Source organism: Pelodiscus sinensis, chromosome W, assembly GCF_052426305.1.
Source record: "Pelodiscus sinensis isolate ZL-2025 chromosome W, ASM5242630v1, whole genome shotgun sequence".
Classification (NCBI taxonomy): Eukaryota; Metazoa; Chordata; order Testudines; family Trionychidae; genus Pelodiscus; species Pelodiscus sinensis.
Genome location: NC_143084.1, coordinates 5,995,686 through 6,009,077, shown reverse-complemented (window position 1 = coordinate 6,009,077; position 13,392 = coordinate 5,995,686). Strand labels below are relative to the sequence as shown.

General features: G+C 57.0%; 1 long non-coding RNA gene across 1 annotated transcript; it reads right to left on the bottom strand.

The window, feature by feature from the left end:
• Window positions 1–3,412: 3,412 nt before the first annotated feature.
• LOC142818427 (uncharacterized) lies at window positions 3,413–12,483 on the bottom strand. The gene is made up of 3 exons (XR_016348240.1): window positions 9,826–12,483; window positions 6,689–6,908; window positions 3,413–6,212 (listed from the first exon to the last, which is right to left on the bottom strand). It is a non-coding gene; the product is annotated as an uncharacterized LOC142818427 (long non-coding RNA).
• Between the last annotated feature and the right edge of the window lie 909 nt (window positions 12,484–13,392).

Sequence of the window (13,392 nt, the reverse complement as noted above, 5' to 3'; positions counted from 1 at the left end):
CCTTTATTCCCGTAGCTAGTTTGAGCTCATTCTCTGCCTTTGCCTTTCTAATCTTGCCCCTGCATTCCTGTGCTGTTTGCCTATATTCATCCTTTGTAATTTGTCCTAGTTTCCATTTTTTATATGACTTCTTTTTTATTTTTAGATCATGCAAGATCTCGTGGTTAAGCCAAGGTGGTCTTTTGCCGTATTTTCTTTCTTTCCAACACATCAGAATAGCTTGCTTTTGGGCCCTTAACAATGTCCCTTTGAAAAACTGCCAACTCTCCTCAGTAGTTTTTCCCCTCAGTCTCGATTCCCATGGGATGTTACCTATCACCTCTCTGAGATTACCAAAATCCACCTTCCCGAAATCCATTGTCTCTATTTTGCTGTTCTCCCTTCTACCCTTCCTTAGAATTGTGAACTCTGATTCCATGGTCACTTTCACCCAAGCTGCCTTCCACTTTCAAATTCTCAACCAGTTCCTCCCTATTTGTTAGGATCGAATCTAGAACAGCTTCCCCCCCCGGTAGCTTTTTCAACCTTCTGAAATAAAAAGTTGTCTCCAATGCAGTCCAAGAACTTATTGGATAGTCTGTGCCCCGCAGTGTTATTTTCCCAACATATATCTGGATAGTTGAAGTCCCCCATCACCACCAACTCCTGCACTTTGGATGATTTTGTTAGTTGTTCAAAAAAAGCCTCATCCACTTCTTCCACCTGGGTAGGTGGCCTGTAGTAGACTCCTAGCATGACATCACCCTGTTTTTAATCCCTTTTAGCCTAACCCAGAGACTCTCAACACTTCCGTCTCCTATGTCCATCTCCACCTCACTCCAAGGCTGGGTCTAGACTGGCCAGTTTTTCTGGAAAATCAGCCGCTTTTCCGGAAAAACTTGCCAGCTGTCTACACTGGCCGCTTGATTTTCCGCAAAAACACTGACGTTCTACTGTCCGAAATCAGTGCTTCTTGCGGAAAAGCTTTGCCGCTCCCGTTCGGGCAAAAGTCCTTTTTGCGAAAAACTGTTGTGCAAAAGGGCCAGTGTAGACAGCTAGCTGAGACTTTTGTGCAAAAGCAGGCTAAACGGAAAAAAGCGGTTTGGACGCTGGGAGACCCCGTAGGAGCCCCGGACTTCCTGGTAACCCGAGCTCTTAAAGCAGATGCAGGCTGCTGAGTGCACGTGGCAGGAGTGTGCCTCAGACCTCTGGCCTGAGGTCTGCCACGGTGTCCCTGCCCTGCCCAGCAGCCACCTCACAGCCAGCATGGCAGCTCCGGGTGCTCAGCCACCCGCACCCCCAGCGCAGGAGGCCCCCAGGGGCCACAAAAGAAGGGCCCCATCGTGGTCCTCGGGGGAGCTGGAGACCCTCCTGGACCTGTGGCAGGAGGAGGAGGGCCTCCACCACACACGGTCCCGGCGTCGCAACGCCGACATCTTTGGCCGCATGGCCCAGGCGCTAGCCCAGCAGGGACATCCAGCCCGGAACCTGGAACAGGTCCGGGCTAAAGTCAAAGAGATGCGCCTGGGCTATGTGCGGGCCAGCGAGGGCAGGGGGGCAGAACCAGACACCTGCCCCCACTACGACTGGCTGCATGTCATCCTCGGCCAGCCAGCCCCGGACGTGCCGGTCGACAGCAGCGTGCGCCCCCCCGTCACCCGGACCACCGAGGCGGGGGAAGGAGACGACAGCACTGCCACCCTGCAGGCCCCCTCCAGCAGCCCTGACGTCTCCCGTGCATCCTCGGAGGCCGGGGAAGGATCCACCGGTGAGTCTTGCACTTTGCACTCACAAGGGCGGGGGGGGGGGGGGGGGGGGAGAGAGCACGTCAGTCAGGCCGCATGAGCTGCACGCTGTGTAGCATTAGGCAACAAGCAGCACGTGCAGCCTGGTGACCGAGCGGCACGTGGCCGCGGCAGGCAGCTGCAGGGCACGCCTGGGACCGTGCTGCTCACACACATCCGGCGGGACCAGGGGGAAGGGTGGATGCCGGCTGGAACCGGCCAGGGCCCCAGGGACTCAGCCCAGAGCCCGCACCTCCGCAAGGGTGCAGCACGCAGAACGGCAACACTGCCCCATGCCTGGCTGTGAGGTACAGCCAGCTGCTCCTGGGAAAACCGCAGCATCACAGTCCTGTGAACATGGCCCCCACCGAGCCCCTCGCCTGCTCCCGGTGCCTTGGCTGGCTCCCCGAGGGGAGTCCCCACTGCGGACACACATGTCACTGGGCTACGTGTGGGAGGGATAGTGGGAGGGAGAAGGGGGGGAAGCGCTCGGGCCACCCTTAGGGCCGTCTGAGTTTTGCTGCAAGGATGGGACACCCCCCCCCCCCCGCACAGTCACTCTTCTGGTTCTGTCCAGGAGATATCCCACGCGATGGGGATCTGAGAGCCCAGACCACCTCTGCCAGATGTGCTCCCAGGCACTGTGTGGGGATGCATCTCGCTCCCTGTCAAACACCATTGATTAGCCCAAAGCCTCACAGCCTCCCCCGGCAGGGAGTTCCACAGGTGAACGCAACACAAGTGCCATCCCGCCCTCCACGGGGCCAGGACACAGACCGGTGGTTACAATACATGGAGGAGGACCCTACTCCAGGGGCGGGCCTCCTTGTAAACATACAACACAGGGGGCAGGGGGGGAACCGAGTGGGCCCAAGCCACACTACTGTGGGGTCACCTGGGCTCAGGGGTGGAGGGCATGAGGTGTGGGGACAGTGGCCGGCCTGCCTGACTGACCCATCCTTTCTTCTCTTCCCTGCAGCGGGACCGAGCACAAGCTGGGGACCCTCTAGTCCGGCAGGAGCAGCACCCCCAGCCACCCAACCACACAGGCACAGGCTCTGCCACCGGGACCAGCTCCTTCGCTGGCATGTGCAGGCCGTCGAGCGCATCGAGGCATCGATTCGCCAATGCGTCCAGGGGGACCTGCAGTGGCGCCAGGAGGCCTGGGCCGCCTTCCAGGCCCAGTGAACGCGCATGGCTGACTCCATCGTCACCCTCACCGCCCACATAGCCCATGCCATTTGCTATGGCATGGCCTTACCCCATGCCCCCGTCATCCCTCCCCTAGCACTGCCCATGCCCCCTCCTGCCCCTGCAATGCCTCCTCCTGCCGCCCCTGCAATAGCCCCTCCTGCCCACCTCCCCGTACAGCCTGCCCCGCATGTGCAGGTCCACCCCTGCAGGAGCGCTCGCAGTGGCTCCTCCCCCTCTCCCTCCCCCTTGTAAATAAAAACATAGGTTTTTCAGTTGAAAACAAAAGTGTGTTGGTTAATTGTGTTACTCGAGGTTACTTTAATAAATGATTTGAGATGCCAATTAGCCAACTAAATTTAAGAGGATTACAAACTGTGGACACCAAATCCTGTATCTATCACCGGTGGTCCCTTTAAGTGGTCATTGGTTTGTGGCGCATAAATAAATACTGAGACTTTTCAGTAAAATTTAAACCACAAACTATATTAACATAGATAACAAACAAGCAAGAAAGGTTAGAAGACGCACACTAAAGATTATGTAACATAGTCTAGATGCAGGGGGGACGATTGCAGTGTTGCTGGCAACCTCAATCCTTTGGTCCTTCAGGGCCTCGGGAGAGGAGCAGCCAGGAGATCCCTCAAAGACGACTGGAATCGGGTACGCTGACTTGAGCCTTCCACACGAACCACGAATCCTCTTCCCTGTTCTTCGGGACAGCTCGGACAGGCAATGGTGGCCTAAACCCTAGCCTATTCTAAAAGAAAAACCCTAACTACGTCCGACGCACCCGACAAACATTCATGATGACGGCCGATGTGCTTGGAACCAACGCTTTACAACTGGGGGGAGGGGAGGGGGTGGGGAAGGGTAGGGGATGGGAGGGGGGAGTCTGGGGAGACCCAGGCGACCCTACTACGGGGCTTGTGTGAACATGTCCGTCAGGGCCTCTCTGATGCGCACCCCATCCTGGCGCGCCTGGCGGACGGCAGCTGTGTGGGGCTGTTCCAACGTCTGTGCCTCGGCTGCCATCCATGCAGGGAGGAAGGCCTCCCCACTGCGCTCCACAATGTTGTGGAGCACGCGGCCAGTACCTCCGTGGCATTCCGCTCACCCATCTTGAGACGGGTGAGCAAACACCGGAAGCGGGCTTTTAAGCGTCCAAAGGCGAGCGCCACCTGATTTTGGTCCCGGTTGAGGCGGTCGTTGAACCGGGCCCGGTTCTGGTCTGGCCACCCTGTGTAGGGCCACATTAGCCAGGGCAGCAGGGGGTAGGCCGCTTCCCCGGCAACGCAGATGGGCATAGGCACATCCCCGACAGTCAAGTCCCGCTGGGGGAAGTAGGTGCCCGCCTCCAACCTGCAAAAGAGTCCGGAGTTGCAGAGGATGCGGGCGTCGTGTGCCCGGCCGGACCAGCCCCCGTAGATGTCCAGGAAGCGGCCTTGGTGGTCCACAAGGGCCTGGAGGACAATGGAGCAGTACCCCTTTCGGTTCATGAAATGGGCTGCTCGATGCTCCGGGGCCCGGACGGGGATGTGGGTTGCGTCCAGGGCTCCCCCACAGTTGGGGAACCCGAGGGCAGTGAAGCCGGCCAGCGTAGCATCCACGTCGCGCAGGCGGACGACTCTCAGTAGCAGGACATCATTGATGGCATGGACGACCCGCAGAAGGGTGCAGAGAAACACAAGGGAACACATCACATAAGGCAGGGTGAGTGTGCGCTCCCTTGGGCCTCCCCCAGTGATTCCCTCTGTGCACATGCACACACACACACACCATGGCCCCCACGCCCCCCCCCCCCCCCGCACCAGCAGGCCTGTGCAAGGGAGGGACGGCCCAAACCCCTGGGTGACCCAGCCTGGAGTCTTGGCTGCCCCTGGGCATGGAGTGCAGCACCCTCCCCCCACCCCACTCCCCCTGGGACTTACCTCCATCACGACGACACCGACGGTCGATCTTCCCACCCTGAATTGCTGTGCCACCAAGTGGTAGCTGTCCCGGGTGGCCAGCTTCCACAGCGCGATGGCGACCCTCTTGTCCACGGGGATGGGCGCCCGCAGCCGGGTGGTGGCTCTCTGGAGCGCAGGGGTGAGCCAGGCGCACAGCTCCAGGAACATCCGCTTTCGCATTCGAAAGTTCCGGAGCCATTGCTGGTCGTCCCATTGCCCCAGGACCAGCCGGTCCCACCAGTCCGTACTGGTGTCCAGTCTCCACAGTGGCCTCTCCACCCTGGGGTGGGGATGACTCCCTCCCCTGGTGAGGGAGTCGAAGGCGATCTCTGCCTCCTGGTCCTGGAACAGGAGGGCAGCAGCCTGGAGCTGTCTAGACGTAGCCCAAGTGTGTTCATTTTTAATGTATAAGGCAACAGGAGAAGGAGAAGCCCTGGAAGTGGCAGGGTTGGTGCTATCACACTGCAGGGCTGGGGAAGCAATCAGAGGAACCCAGAGGCCTTTCCCCAGTGGGACCTGCCCATCCCGCCTTCTGCTCAGCAGTGCAGGCAGCTGCATTTCCGAGGCTGGGAGGGTTGCTCTGTAGGGCAGCTGTGCAGAATGGGATTCCTCTAGAAGCCAGGGGAGGGGCTGCCTGTCTCCCCAGGAGGTCAGGGGTGTGCAGCCAGAGGGAGCAAGGTCACTAGGGCACTCTGTCCCCCATCTTCACCCCTCACTGAAGAGCTGGTGTAAACCGAGAAACACTTCTGTATTGCATTGTGCCCAGTGCACCCCACCCCCTGGCTTAGTTTTTCACGGTGGTACAGAGTATCTGGAATCTCAGGATTTTCTGTGCTTACAAGATACCATTTGGGTTGCCATGAACACAAAGCCAGTGCAGAGGACGACAGAGGAGCCCAACACTGAAATGGATAGCAATGCTAAACATTTGTGTTTCTGTTTAGAAACAATTGCCTGTAGGATTGTGCTACTTCTGGTAGCAATATATTATAGGAGCAGTTCCTGCTACCAGTAGCAGTCTTACAAGGGCGCAACTCTCTACAAACCACCAGCCAATGGGAGCAACAGGGGCACAAAGCCAGATGAGCATCCCTCCTCATGCCCAGACCCCTGCACCCCAATGCCCCTCACTCTCCCCCTCCCCCTGCCAAGACCCTGCACCCCCAGCTTGCTCCTGCTCCTGCTCCCTCCCCCCTGGCCAGATACCCTCCCCCCAGGCTGCTCCAGCACCCTACCTCCCATCTAGACCTTGGATTTACTCTTGCAGGGTTCCAGGGTTGGTGGATTTTGTGGATCCCCTCAGGTTCTGGAGCAGGGACAAAAATTAGGGGTTCAGTGTATGGGACAGGGCTGCCAGCAAGTGGCATAGGGATGGGGGTGCAGGAGGTGGGCAGGAGGTGGGGGGCAGGAGGGAGTGAGGGTGGGAGGTAGGATGCAGGAGCAGGCTGGGAGTAGGGTGTCTGGCCAGGAGGCAGGGTGCAGAAGCAACCTGGGGGTGCGGGGTCCTGGCATGTGTGTGTGTGAGGGAGATTGGGGTGCAGGTTCTGGGCATGGGGGGGGGAGTTGACATGGCTTTGCACCCCTGACGTTCGCAGGCACAGCCTCCTGCTGCACCCATTGGCCGCAACTCTGAACAATGGGAGCAGAGGGGAAAGCCTCCAGATGGTGCGTCACTGTGCTGCCATTCCCCCAGTGGCAGGGGACAGGGCGGGAGAGTGGCAGCACGTAGAGCCGCTTGGTCTCTTTGCGAGCAGGGTCTGGCAGGGAAGGTTGGGGCTTTACCCTCTGAGCGAGAAGTTGGAGCTGGTGTTCTAGTTTTGCTGCAGCCACGAGGCTGTAGCACCAGCGCAGGCTCCCCACTGCAGGGGTAGAGGGAACTCAGCTCGAGCCGGGGACCACTTGTTGTCCACGGGCCACAGTTTGAGAGCCACTGCTCTAGGGTCAGATTGTAGCACAAAGGATCCTCCCAGTAAAAGTCAGAGACTCCTATAGTAAAGGGAGCCTACACAAGAAACATACAATTCATCAACATTTACCAAAACAAAGCAAAAACATGATATAGAATAAAATCACCGTGAGTCAGATAAATGATATAGTACACATCTCATCCTGCTGGATCCCAAATCATATTATGGACACCTGAGAGGAACATTTTGTCGGACTTTTGAAGCAATACACTCTTGGGGTATGTCTACACTAGCCACCCTAGTTCGAACTAGGGTGGCTAATGTAGTCGTTCGAACTTGCAAATGAAGCCCAGGATTAAAATATCCCAGGCTTTATTTGCATGTTCCCGGGCACCGCCATTTTTAAATGCCCGGTAGTTCAGACTCCCTGCCCGTGGCTACACGCAGCATGGGCTAGGTAGTTCGAATTAAAGCCCCTAATTCGGACTACCGTTACTCCTCATTGCAATTCCAACTTGTCTCATTAGCATCCCTTTTCCGGAAAAGGGTGCCAATGTAGACACAGCCCAATTGTTTAGCTCTGCAAGATAATTCACTGTTAACTGTTGATCTATAAATACAGCTCATGCCAGGAGGGGGAGGGAATCCGAGGTGTGGCTATGTAAATCCAATTCAGCCAGGGCTGATGGAGGATCAGTGTTGGAATGGAATGTGGAGAATTGTAACTAATTTGGGCTGTTGTGGGGTCACTAATCATGCTACCCCTAAATGTGGGAACTATAAAACATGCCACCAGTGCTTGCTGGAGAGACACCATCATTGCAAGAGGTCTCCGAGGAACAAGCCTCCCCCTTCCAGAGTTGAGTGAACTGAGCTGGGGGGAAGGGTTAGAGAGCTTGAATCAGCCTACTGCATGCCTGTTAGATGTGAGCTGTAAGACTGACCTAACTTGTCCCTTTTCCTCTGGTTGCATCTAGACTAGCATGATTTTGCAGAAATACTTTTAATGACAAAAATTTTCTGTTGAAAGTATTTCTGCAAAAGTGTGTCTAGATTGGCATAGATGTTTTTATGCAAAAAGTGCTTTTGTGCAAAAGCATCTGTAGCTAGTCTAGATGTGATTTTGTGCAAGAAAGCCCTGATTGCCATTTTAGCCATTGGGGCGTTTTTTGCACAAAACAGTTCTTCCCTGTTTACACGGGTCTTCTTGCGTAAGAGGGCTTTTTCCTGAGCAGGAGCATGAAAGTATTTGCACAAGAAGCACTGATTTTGTACATTACAAAGTCAGTGCTCTTGCGCAAATTCAAGTGGCCAGTGTAGACAGCTGGCAAGTTTTTGTGCAAAAGTGGCCACTTTTGCGCAAAATCTTGCCAGTCTAGATGCACCCTCTGTGTTTACGAGTGGGAAAGCATTGCCTCTCAGAGGCACCCAGGGGTGTGTGAATTTCCCAGGTTACTGGGTAGGGGCTCGAGCCGGTTCTGTGTGAGATGGACCCAAAGGCTACGTCTACATTGGCATGATTTTGCGCAAATAGGCTACATCTAGACTGGCATGATTTTCCGGAAATGCTTTTAACAGAAAAGTTTTCCGTTAAAAGCATTTTCAGAAAAGAGCATCTAGATTGGCACGGACGCTTTTCTGCAAAAGCACTTTTTGTGGAAAAGCGTCTGTGGCCAATCTAGACATGGTTTTGCGCAAAAAAGCCCCAATTGCCATTTTCGCCATTGGGGCTTTTTTGCGCAAAACAAATCTCAGCTGTCTACACTGGGCCTTTTGTGCAAAAGTTTTGTGCAAAAGGGACTTTTGCCCGAATGGGAGCAGCATAGTATTTCCGCAAGAAGCACTGATTTCTTACAGTAGGAAGTCAGTGCTTTTGCGGAAATTCAAGCGGCCAGTGTAGACAGCTGTCAAGTTTTTCCGGAAAAGCGGCTGATTTTCCAGAAAAACTGGCCAGTCTAGACACAGCCATACTCTTTAATGCAAGAGTTTTTGCGTTAGAGTATTTGCGCAAGAGAGCGTCTATATTGGTCTGGGACGCATCGTAAGAACGATGCGCTTTTGCGCAAAAGCAGAAGCCTGGAACCATTTTGCAGAGGGCAAAGGGGCACCAACCCTTTCCAGGGGCGGGGGCTGGAGCTCCTTTGAGACACGTGCTTAAAGGGAACTCCCTGGACAGCCGTTTCTCTCCTGCTGTGAGCTTTAGGACCTCTTGCAGGGACTGACAGCCGTAGCAGTTCTAGTTGTGGTTGCCCTCTGCCTTCTTGGATACCACAGCTTGTGCCTTAGTGCCATTTGCTGATTTTTGGACCTCAGCTCTCTTTTTGTGCCATGGAGCCAGGGATGGCCTCGTGCCTAGTCTGGCCCCTTCCGGCCATTTTGGAGTGCCTGCCGCTGCTGCACTGCTCCTCCAGGACCTCGAGGCGCAGGTCGCTCTGGACTCCCTCACCAGGGAGGTGGTGGCGTCCCTGTGGCATCTCCACCCCACCATGGAGAGGTCCTTGTGGAGACTGGACACCAGTACGGACTGGTGGGACCGGCTGGTCCTGGGGCAATGGGACGACCAGCAATGGCTCTGGAACTTTCGAATGCGAAAGCGGATGTTCCTGGAGCTGTGCGCCTGGCTCACCCCTGCGCTCCAGAGAGCCACCACCCGGCTGCGGGCGCCCATCCCCGTGGACAAGAGGGTCGCCATCGCAGTCTGGAAGCTGGCCACCCCAGACAGCTACCGATCGCTGGCACACCAGTTTGGAACAAGGTGTACAGATAGTGCGGAATGGCTTGCTAGTTCGAACTATCTAGCCCGTGCCGCATGTAGCCGTGCAGCACGGGGTTCGAACAAGCCGGCATTTAAAAATGGCGCCGGCCGGCTTATGCAAATGAAGCCTGGGAAATTCAAATCCCGGGCTTCATTTGCAAGTGCGGTATGCCTACATTACCCTCCTAGTTCGAACTAGCGGGGTAGTGTAGACATACCCTGAGTTAGTTTGAATTAGCGCTGTAGTGTAGACATACCCACACAGATTCTCCCCGTTGTGTCGTCCGCGCCGTCACTGTTAGGGGTCTGGCCCGTCCTGGCCTTCCCGCCGCTGCGGGGTGTTCTCCAGGCTCCCTTCGAAGGTTTCCGCCACCGTCTGGGCCGTCGTGCTGGTCTCCTGCGGCATCTGGGCCCCCCCTCCTTGCTCCCGGTTGGGTCACCTCCTGTGGGGGTGGAGAACACAGCCAGCTCCTGCTCTTCCCCCCCCCCCCCCGTCTCCTCCCCGTCTCTCCCCTTATGGGCGCCCCTGTCGGCGTCCTGCCCCGCATGCCCTGCGTGCCGTCCGCCTTCCCCAGAGCCCTCGCGCCCGCCGTTCGTGGGTCGGCTCCGCCGGTGTGTAGCTGGCGCGCCGCGGCGGCCGCCACTGCTTTCCCGGCACTTCCGGCGCTCGCCAGCTCGCTGGCACTAGTGCAGGGGTTAGTCCCCCCGTCACACCTCCCAATAAACAACTAACAGTTTTTTTTGGAACACAACGTAACATTTGGAACTTTGTATTTACAATTTTGTATGGGGGAGATGTAGGGTGGGAGGGGGGAGGAGGCGCTTAACTGGGAGGGGGGAGCTACTGCTGGGAGGAGTGGCCCCTGCAACTGCTTCTGCGGGGGCGGACCTGCACATGGGGGTCAGGCCGTGTCGGGGCAGGCAGCACGGGGAGGTGGGCAGGAAGGGCAGGAGCAGGAGGGGCCATTGCGGGAGGGGGCACGGGCAGTGCTATGGGAGGGATGGCGGGTGCATGGGGCAATGCCATGCCATAATGTATGGCATGGCCAATGTGGGCGGTGAGGGTGGAGATGGCATCTGCCATGCGCGCACACTGGGCCTGGAAGGGGCCCCAGGCCTCCTGGCACCACTGCAGGTCCACCTCCACCCGGCGCATGATGGCTGCCTCCACCCATTCGAGTCAGGCAGCCCGGCCACCATCCCCACACCCCACACCCCACACCCCACGCCCCATGCCCCATGCCCTCCACCACTGAGCCCAGGTGATACCACAGTAGTGTGGCTTGGGCCCACTCGGTTCCCCCCCTCCCCCCCGTGTTGCATGTTTGCATACAGGACCGCCCCTGGAGTAGGGTCCTCCTCCGTGTATTGTAACCACCGGTCTGTGTCCTGGCCCCTTGGGGGGTGGGAGGGCACTTGTGTTATGTTAACCTGTGGAACTCCCTGCCGGTGGAGGCTGTGAGGCTTTGGGCTAATCAATGGTGTTTGACAGGGAGCGAGATGAATCCCCACCCGGTGCCTGGGAGCACATCTGGCAGAGGTGGTCTGGGCTCTCAGATCCCCATTGCGTGGGATGTCTCCTGGACAGAACCAGGAGAGTGACTGTGCGGGGGTGGGGGGGGTGTCCCATCCTTGCAGCAAAACTCAGGCAGCCCTAGGGCCAACCCGAGCACTTCCCCCCTCCCCCTCCCGCTTCCCCCCCTTCTGCCTCCCACTATCCCTCCCACACGTAGCCCAGGGGCATGTGTGGCCGCAGTGGGGACTCCCCTCGGAGAGCCAGCCAAAGCACCAGGAGCAGGCAAGGGGCTCAGTGGGGGCCACGCTCACAGTGCTGTGACGCTGCGGTTTTCCCAGGAGCAGCTGGCTGTACCTCACAGCCAGGCATGGGGCAGTGTTGCCATTCTGTGTGCTGCACCCTTGCAGAGGTGCGGGCTCTGGGCTGAGTCCCTGGGGCCCTGGCTGGTTCCAGCCGGCAGCCACCCTTCCCCCTGGTCCCGCCGCATGTGTGTGAGCAGCACGGTCCCAGGCGTGCCCTGCAGCTGCCTGCCGCGGCCACGTGCTGCTCGGTCACCAGGCTGCACGTGGTTGCACGTGCTGCTTGCTGCCTAATGCTACACAGTGTGCAGCTCACGCTGCCTAAGTGACGCTCTCTCCCCCTCCCCGCTCCAGGCACCTGGCTCCCCCCACCCGTGTGAGTGCAAAGTGCAACACTCACCAGTGGATCCTTCCCCGGCCTCCGAGGACGCACGGGAGACGTCGGGGCTGCCAGAGAGGGCCTCCGCCTGGAGGGTCCCGCTGCTCCCCTAGTCCACCTCGTCCTCTGATCCACTGGGCAGCTGTGCTTCCTCCTCCACCTCACTGGGCCTGGTGACGGGGGGGCGCCTGCAGGTGTCCACCAGCACAGAGGGTCCGTGGGGTGGTGGTACCTGGCCCAGGATGGCATGGAGCCGTTGGTAGTGGGGGCAGGTGTCGGCTCCTGCCCCCTGGCCCTCACTGGCCCGGACATAGCCCAGGTGCAGCTCTTTGACCTTAGCCCGGGCCTGTTGGATGACCCTGGTCAGAGAGCGCCTGGGCCATGCGGCAGAAAATGTCTGTGTTGCGCCGACGGGACCATAGGTTGTGGAGGGCCTCTTCCTCGGCTCAGAGATCCAGGAGGGCCTTGAGCTCCCATGCGGACCAGGAAGGGGCACGGTGCTTTGTGCCCCTTGGGGCCTCCTGTGCTGGGGGTGCGGGTTGGTCCCCCCCCAGAGCAGCCAGCCTGGGTGGTCTGGTGGCTGTTGCAGGGAGCAGAGCCGCGTGGCAGAGCTCTGGGCAGAGGCGGCAAAGCTGCTTCTGCCTCGTGGCCTCTGCAGGCTGCGTCTGCCTTTAAGGGGGCTCGGGTTACCAGGAAGTCCGGGAGCTGCCTGCAGGTACGGAGCATCCAAGCGGCCACAAGGGCTTTTTTCCATTTAGACTGCTTTTGCGCAAAATGTCTCGGCTGCCTGTCTGCACTGGCCTCTTGTGCAAGAACAGTTGTGCAAGAGGGCTTCTTCCTGAGCGGGAGCATCATAGTTCTTGCGTAAGCAGCACTGATTTCTTACATTAGAATAGTGATAGAAACAAAACAGATATCAGACAAGATCACAAAGAGAAAACAGTTTCTTGCCACTTTAACCAGAAAGGACACTCTCTCAATGACTTAGCCACCTGCATTCTGCTACAAAGACCTTTTACATCTGCACTTGAAAGGGAATCCTCTGAACTGTCATTCATGTTAAAATTCGACACTTGCCAACAAGGACTTAACAAGAATTTGAACTATCTCACCCATTACCAAGACAGTTTCCCCAATTATCACCTGTAATACCATTAACTCACAAACATCCCACTCTCCCTACCTTTAATATCAGCAATTCACAGACACTTACCTTCCTTCCTCCCCCTTCCCACCCCCCCGCATCCCCCTTCTGTTCTGCAATGTGATTTGTCCTTTTCATATTTGTTCATTGTTTTTTAATTGTATCCTTTGGTATATATGGTTGTGACTACTTTCTTCCACTATTTGATCTGAGGAAGTGGGTCTGGCCCACGAAAGCTCATCATCTAATAAACCATCTTGTTAGTCTTTAAAGTGCTACATTGTCCTGCATTTTGCTTACATTAGAATGTCAGTGTTCTCGCGCAAGAACTCAAGGCCAGTGTAGACAGGCAGCAGGTTTTTGCGCAAAATCTTGCCAATGTAGACACAGCCCAAGACATTGAACCCGGCCCTGGTTGCTGCCAGGCCTACCTGGAAGAAGGGTTACACAGGGCTTTGTCAAGCTGAGACTTAAAAACCTCTAGGG